This window comes from Rhinopithecus roxellana, chromosome 16 (genome assembly GCF_007565055.1).
Source record: "Rhinopithecus roxellana isolate Shanxi Qingling chromosome 16, ASM756505v1, whole genome shotgun sequence".
In the NCBI taxonomy this organism is placed as follows: Eukaryota; Metazoa; Chordata; class Mammalia; order Primates; family Cercopithecidae; genus Rhinopithecus; species Rhinopithecus roxellana.
The window spans coordinates 98,486,397-98,494,936 of NC_044564.1; positions in this window are offsets into that span (position 1 = coordinate 98,486,397).

Genomic DNA, 8,540 nt, shown 5'->3' on the forward strand with positions numbered 1-8,540 from the left:
GCCTTGGCCTGGCTGCCCATTAGGGTTTTAGGTCCACAGTGGTAATCAGTCTCTCAGATCCTATGGCAAAAGTGCCCAACTGCCAGACCCGGGGCTGTTGGAGTCTTGTTCCCTTGGCAACAAGTCTCACCATGGAGACCACAGCCCCATCTTGCCCTCCCTGCATGCTGCCTCTCCACAAACCTTCCTTGTTCAACACCCAGTCCTAGGAGCAGTGTAGGTACTGAGGAGTGCTTCCAGGAGGCACTTCCTAAGATGAGGAGTTGGAGGCAAAAGGATCTCCCATTTTTTGAGTGTCCACTTTATGTGTGGCAAGGTCGAAAGGAATCTGCTACATACGTCATCTCATTAGGTTAAAAGCCAGGCGCTCACCCTGTTTTCCGTAAGTGGAAATTGAGGCTCAGGGAGGCAACACGGACCAGCCCAAAGTCTCACAGCTAGTCAGTGTTCGAGCTGAGACCTGAATCCAGGGCTTCTGACTCAGGAACCCATGCTTTTTCTGCAACTCCCCATTCCCACCCATATTCCCAAGACACGAAGCCTCCAGCCACAATCTGAGGAGGGCTGGCTACCTGGGCCTTTGCCGGCAGCACGAGCAGCCAGCCAGCGGCGCTCTGAGGTCTGGGCTGGGCCCAGCAGCATTACAGGAGGAACTGCACTATTTTAAGCCAGGGCCGGAGGGCCCCATGTGGGCACAGGGAGGGTGGCCTCGGGCCCTTGGCCAGCTTCCCGGAAGTCCCCATGGCCTCCCTCCTCTCCCGCTAGCAGGTTTCTGAGGCAGTGACTTCCCTACAAACAGGAAGGAGGCTCTCAGGCTGGGAGACCTCCAGCCCCAGCTTCCTCCCTGTTGCTACCACCCCCAGGCTTCTCCACTAAATGGGGGAGCCCTCCAGCGCCAAGCCCTATCAGTGTCCATCATCCAGGCCGACTCCTAGCCGTGGGTGGGAAAGGGCCTGAATTTGGGCTCCTTGGGCTGCCCCAGCTCACCCACTACAGTTTCAAGGTCCCTGCTTTCCGAGGCCCTTTGTCCCTCACCCAAGCCCAAGTTCTCACAGACATTCCCACCCGGCTGGCCACCGTGAGCTAGAAAGAAGAGCGTCAGTATCCTTAGATGTGGCTCCATTCAAGGACCCCAGAGAGAGAAAAGAAAAACAGACTAAGAGGCTGAAAATAGCAGAGAGAAACAAATTAGAACATGATTAAGATACCGACAGTGACAGATTCATCATGACAGAGGTGAAAGCAGAGACAAGCGAAGAGACACCAGAGATGGCTGTGCAGGGCTGGAGCCCAGCAGGAGGTGGTTCAGCGTGATGGCTCCTGACCACCCTCCAAGCACAGGCCCTTTCTCGGGGCTGTGGGGGGCCCACCGGCTGCGTGGCTGAAGTGGAATGTGGGGAGCAAGGCTGGGTCACCCCTTGAGGGCCAAGCGTGTGCACTGAGAGATAAGCTACTCCAAGCTGGGGGCCCCAGCTGCACTGCACGCTCCAGGAGCCTGGCGAAGAGGCCAGACCCAAGGCTGGAGCCCAGCTCTGCCAGATGCCACCTTCTGCACCTCCTACGGGGGCTCCCCCAGGCCTCATGTTCTAAGGGTCCCAGGTCCTCTGCCCAGCCCTGGGGGCAGCAGATTCCAGGCACATCCAGTTCACAGAAGAGCAGCGTGGGCCCCGGGAATAGTATCAGCCACAAAGAGGCCCCTACCTCGCTTCTCCAGCGCGGGTTGCAGTCCTGGGTCAGGCGAGGGGTCGAGGGGTAGGGCCCCAAGCTGAACACGCAGAGCAGGGGCTCCAGCAGGCTGTGGGGTACTGAGGAATGCCGTGGGGGGCGCAGCTCTTCACTGCTCTCTGTGAGCTGTCCCCATGTGGCCCTGCGCACTCATGTGCCTCAGTGTGTGTCCACGTGTTTTCTCGAATGTGCAAACATGTACGTGTCCACGTGTTGCCAGGAGCCCCACTCTGCCTCCACAAGTCCCTGCTCTCAGTCTAGAGAAGTGGCCCCAGAGGCACCTGGTCTTCCCCATCCCCATGAGGTGGTCCAGCCCAGAGAGCCACCAGGCAGAGGGGGAAGAGCGAGAAGGTCTATTGCAGGCCCCTAGCCCCCCTCCCCACACTGCAGCTGAGGCTCCCGCTGGCCACGGCCTTGACCCAGCACTATGGACTTCTCTGACATTGGCATCGGATCTGAACATCTGGCAGCAGGCTGATAAGGGGTGCAGCGGAAACAGCCTCTGCTGCCGCCAGCAGAGCCGCCCCCTCTGCTGCCCTGCACGGGGTCTCCACATCCACCCTCCCTCTGCCTCCAGCTCTCTGGGTCCCGGCCCTTCCCACTTCTCATTCTCTGCCTCAGTCTCCCTCTGTCTGTCTGAATCTGTCTCATCCCTACTCTCTCTCTCTTCCTCATTTCTTCTCGCTCTCGCTTCTCTCCCCAACCCTCACCACTCTGAATTTCTCTGTCATCCTCCCTCCCTCCCCGACTGGGTCTTCCCTTTCTCTCTCTCTTCATACTTTCTGCCCAAGTCTCTGCAGCTTCTCTCTCTTTTTCTGGCCACCTTTCCGCTCTGCAGCCTGATGACTCTGTCCCTCTCCTCTCTGTGTCAGTTTCTGGGCCTCTGGTTTGTTTGTTCCTTATCCCACCTCCAGGAAATGGGTCTGGCACTTTGGGAAAGTCCCCACTTAGGAGAGAGACCCTGGGCTTTGTTTGCCTGGGGAGGGAGGTTGGGGGCGCCTGAGTCAGGACTACACCCCTCCTTTGCTTTCCCCTCCGGGTGGACGCAGTAGCCTGGGACCACCAGGGCTGGGGCTTGAAGGAAAGGACAGACAGGCCACCCAGGGGCTCTGGCAGGGTGGAGAGGAGTCAGCCTGCAGGCCTGGGCTCTGGACTTCACTGCCGGGATTTGAACGCTGGTCCCATCACACCCTCGCCTAGTGACTTTGGGAAGATGCCTGGTCTCTCTGACCCTGACTTTCCTCCTCTCTTAACTGCTGCTATCAGAGGTTGAGCAGGAACCTACCTCCCGGAATGCTGGGGAGGTTCGAGACTGACCGCAGGTGTGGAGTGGTTAGCTGGGGACCTGGCATGTAGGGGGCACTTCTGAGTTGGGGCCTTGCCATTCCCAGTACACTGGTAACCCCTGGCTGTCCCCGTCCCCATAGAGCACCCAGTTTAGCTGAGGGTGGGAGGGGACAGCTCAGAGGAAGGGGTTATCAGCGACTGTGGCCAGGGTTGGTTAGGGGATAAGGAGCACCCAGCCTTGAGTGATGGCAAGTGACAGCTGATGCCGACAGAGGAGACAGGACCCAAGGAGCAGGCAACAGAGCTCTACCTACAAGTGCAGGGGAAAGTGGTCATTCAGCAAGTTCCAACGCTTGCTCCGCGCGGGCTGCTGTGGACCCAGAGATAAATCAGGCCTTTCCTGGAGGGTTCCCCAGGCTAGGGTGAGGCATGCATCACAGAAGGGCAAACAATGTCCATGATGATGTTGCAATCTCAGACTCAACTGGGAAAGGGCCTCTGAGGACAGATCAGCCAGTCCTTCAACTGGTTGTTTGTTTGTGTTTTGCTGACACTTATTGAGCACACATGACATACCAGCCAGCCACTGAATACGCTACACGTGTTGTCTCCCTTCATCCCCATTTTACAGAGAAGATGGAAGGCCCAGAGAGGGGAGGTGACTGGTCCCAGGTCACACAGCTAGAAAGTGGTAAAACTGGGATTTAATCCAGAGATTCTGCCAGCAATTCTCCTTCTCAGGGCTCAAGGATTCACCAGGAGACTATGACAAAGCCAGGCTAGTTCCTTCTATGGCGTCACGGGGTGGAGAGAGACCTGTTTGTCTTGTTCAAGAAGGCGGACAAAACAGACCCCACTTCATAAGGTCACTCATCAAACGAGGTGCAAAGATTCATGATTTTGTTGTTGGTACATGTATGTGACATGTTAGTGATGGGTATTTGCTGGGATAAATATATATATATATATATATATATATATATAATTTTTTTTCTTTTTTTTTGAGACGGAGTCTCACTCTGTTGCCCACGCTGGAGTGCAGTGGCACTGTCTCGGCTCACTGCAAGCTCCGCCTCCTGGGTTCGCACCATTCTCCTGCCTCAGCCTCCCGAGTAGCTGGGACTGCAGGCGCCCGCCACCAAGCCCAGCTGATTTTTGTATTTTTAGTAAAGCCGGGGTCTCACTGTGTTAGCCAGGATGGTCTCGATCTCCTGACCTCGTGATCTGCCCGCCTTGGCCCCCCAAAGTGCTGGGATTACAGGTGTGAGCCACTGCGCCCAGCCTTGCTGGAATATTTCTTATTAAATTCAGAGGGTGAGTGATATTAGTCCAGAAACAAAATCATTGCATTAAAATAGGGACACTAGGCTGGGTGCGGTGGCTCATACCTGAAATCCCAGCACTTTGGGAGGCTGAGGCGGGTGGATCACCTGAGGTCAGGAGGTCAAGACCAGCCTAACCGATATGGTGAAACCCCATCTCTACTAAAAATACAAAAATTAGCTGGGTGCAGTGGCAGGTGCCTATAATCCCAGCTACTTGGAAGGCTGAGACAGGATAATTGCTTGAATCCGGGAGGCAGAGGTTGCAGTGAGCTGAAACCATGCCACTGCACTCCAGCCTGGGCAAGAGAGTGAGACTCCATCTCAAAAAAAAAAAAAAAAAAAATAGGGACACTAAGGCCAGGTGCTGTGGCTCACGCCTGTAGTCCCAGCACTTTGGGAGTCCGAGGCAGCTGATTGCTTGAGCCCAGGAGTTCAAGACTAGCCTGGGCAGCATGGCAAAACCCCTTCCCTACTAAAGAAAACACAAAACTTAGCCAGGTGTGGTGGCATGTGCCTGTAGTCTCAGCTATTCAGGAGACTGAGACAGGAGGATCGCTTGAGCCCAGGAGATCAAGGCTACAGTGAGCTATGATGGTACCACTGTACTCCAGCCTGAGTGACAGAGCAAGACCCTGTCTCAAAAGACATAAAACAAAATAGGACACTAAAAAAAAGAATATTAAAATAGGGAAACTAGTTAGGTTCAGCCATATGCAAGAGAAGTATATCTTGTAAGATCTCTAGGTGAAAAAGACATAATTACAAGGTCATGCACATTGAGGAATAAGTTGTCTGTTACATTGTAGGTGGACTATATTTGATCAGTTAGCTATGACTGTGGGTGAAATTATATTACCAAAATTATTATTATTGAATTAATGATTATTAATTATTAAAACTCTATTGCCCAGGCTAGAATGCAGTGGCACAATCACAGCTCATGCAGCTCCAACTCCTGGGTTCAAACCATCCTCCTGCCTCAGCCTCCCGAGTAGCCAGGACTACAGGCTGTCAGTATTATTATTGTATGTTCACACACAATTTTAAGTGGCATAATGAGGAAAACACACAGCAGGTTTTATTTTATTTTATTTGAGACGGAGTCTCACTCTGTCACCCAGGCTGGACTGCAGTGGCGTAATCTTGGCTCACTGCAACCTCTGCCTCCCAGGTTCAAGCGATCCTCCTGCCTCAGTCTCCCAAGCAGCTGGGACTGCAGGCACAAGCCATCACATCAGGTTAATTTCTGTATTTTTAGTAGAGATGGGGTTTTGCCATGTTGGCCAGCCTTGTCTTGAACTCCTGACCTCAGGTGATCCACCCAACTTGGCCTCCCAAAGTGCTGGGATTACAGATGTGAGCCACAGTGCCCGGCTGGAAAATACACACTAGGTTTTAAATACAGTTGGCGTTTCTACTTTTTCAGTGGCTTTCCATGAAAAAAAAAAAAATATATATATATACACACACACACACACACACACACACACACACACACACACACACACACACACATATAGTTTGCTTCACTTATCCAGAAAAGTCCCTCTTATTCCAGATAAGTGAGGGGTTGGGTGTGATTTGCTTATTTCCTCCAATGAAGGGACATGTGGGAGGAGGGGTGGTTCTCAACAGTGACTGCCCCATAGTCGCCCTGTGCCCCTCCCTACACTCCCAAGATGAAAGGCAGGCAGGTAAATCCTCTGAGGACAGAGACTTTTCTTCTCTTTCCTATGGGATCCCTGGTGCCTGGAACAGTGCCTGACCCCTGCGTGTGCGCTCAGTAAATATGAGATGAGCAGAGGAACACACGAAAGATCCAGTCACCGTGGGAGCTGCACAGGGCCCTGCAACCCAGGCCCTACAGGACCAGGATATTTCAGAGCCCATCTGGACCCAGAGATTGGATGGGGACATCCCAGGCTGTCTAGGGAGGCCTAGCCTTCTAGATAAAGCCCAGCCCACCCTTCCCGCTACCCTGTCCTATCCTGGCCTAGCTTCTTACTTGGTTCAACCTGGGGCCACAGTAGCCACCACTTGGCCTCAGAGGCAGTCTCAGCTCAGCCTCAGTTTTTCCAGCCATCGACTGGGAACAGCAGCAGCCCACAGCAGATGGGGACATTCAGAGGCCACTGTGGCATGCACCCACCACATGTCCAGGCCGCTTACCTGCTCGCCTTCTGGCCCCCCTCTTCCTCCACCTGATGGAAGAGTAAAAAGACAGGTGGAAGCAGCAGGCCGCCTGGTCAAGTCACCATGGCGTTGCCTCCGCACCAGCCTGTCCTGATTCCACTCCAATGTCCGGGCTGGGCCAGATCATGCCAGGCCGGGCCAGATTATGCCGGGCCAGGCCCCAGAGAGGTAGCCATTCACAAGGAGAGAGGCCAGGCGGCAGGCCGGGTGGGGGAGCAGCCCATAAATCAGGCCCCACTCCCACCCGGTCTCTAACAAGCAGGGCTGCCTACCCGCCTCTGTGGGGTCCCTGCCTCTGGGCTCCCACAGCGGGCCTGGAACAGCCAGCTGGCCAAGGCCTCCGCAGTGCCTTGGCCTCCGCCCCCACCCTCGGCCCCCAGATAGATAGGGGTATTTTTTTTCTTTTAGGAGAAGAAGAAAAAAATAGACGTAAATGAAGAGAAACACCAACAAAGAAGGCGAGAGGCCTGCAGAGTCACGTGGGGGCAGAGACCAATTGGGCCTCCGGTGGCCCCCCCACCAGGGCGGGGAGGAGGAGGAGGACGGACGGACAGGGCCAGCCTGCCGTCCGGCTGCCGCCCGCCGTGGTGTGAGGGGGTTTCTGCGAACCCACAGTTGCCACCGCCCCACCTGGGCTGCCGGAACCTCCCCCTGGACCCCTGGTGCCCACTGCCACCCTCATCCGGCGTGAGAGCGCTGCTTCCGCTCCGTAAGTGAGGGCCTCGGCCCAGGCCTCTAATGACCAGCCTCCCTCTGCAGTGCCTCCCTGCAGCCTTGGCCGGCCACCGCCTGCTCTGCTCAGTGACCAGTGCCCCCTGCTCTGGGCAGGGAAGGGGCTAGGGGTCTCCCAGACTCACCCTGCCACCATGCTACCCCCTCTTCTTCCCTGGGCTGCCGATGGGAGGAGCCAGGCCTGTGACCACAAGCCCCATGGAGGTCCGCTGGTGTCCCGCTGTCGCTGGCCAGGCATCCACCAGGCTGTGTGGGTCTGAGCCTAGAGGTCTGTGTGTCCGGAGGGCTCTGGGCCTGTCTTGGGGCTCTGTACCCTGCCTGAGGGTCTGGGTTGTCTCTGTGGCTGTCTCTGAGTCTTGCTGTGTATCCGCGTGTCTGTCTCCGGCCTTCATCTGTCAGCCTGGGCTCTGCGGCCAGGCCAGGTCTAGGTCCCCAGGTCTAGGTTTGCCTCCCTGGGTGGGTGGATGAGGGACTGGAACTCCCCAGGTGGTGGGCTGGAACCTGGAACCTGTGGGGGTGGGTGCCTCGGGGCCTGGAGTGTGGAGGAGCCATGGGCTCCCAGACGGTGAGAGTAGAAACCCTGGGAGAGAGGGAGTTGGAGAGAGAGGGAGAAGGGCCTGAGCCCAGCCCCCACCCCACCCCATCCGGGCGGCTGGGGCCTGTGCTTCCAGCACCAGGATTCCAGGAGACCTCGGGTGGGCTCTACCTTAGAACAGCCGACTGGGGCACCCCAGCCCATCATCCACCAGCACCCTTTGCTCCTACAGTCACTGTCTGAGGGCTCCACTGTGGTGGGGAGCTGTTCAGAGGCAGCAGTGACCCCACCTCCAGCTCGGGCAGATGCTCTTGTTTCTCAGGGGTTTGGCGGTGGGTCTCGGGCCCTTTCCTCCCTCCTCATCCAAGACTTTTGCATGGAAACCACAGTACCCCATCTGTAAAACCAACATTTTCCACTTTATGCACGGAGAAACTGAGGCTCAGAGAGGCGAAGTGACTTGCCAGAGCTTGCACAGCTAATCTGCGGGTTCTGCTCCTTCTGTGGGGTAAGCCAGCTGAGTGGGGTCTGCGCGGGGGTCTCCGGCCACAGTTCGCAGGCCCCAGGCTCAGCTCCGACCGAAGCCCGAGGCCTCTAGGCGGGCGGGAGCCCAGATGGAGCCTTTTGGTGGGTTGCGCCGCTGTCAATGCAAAATTGCGGTATTTCCCTGCTTGAAGATCGCGGCTTTTTGGCCTGGTGGTCCTGAAACTCTCTCCGACCCCAGGTGCCAGCGGGGGCGGAGG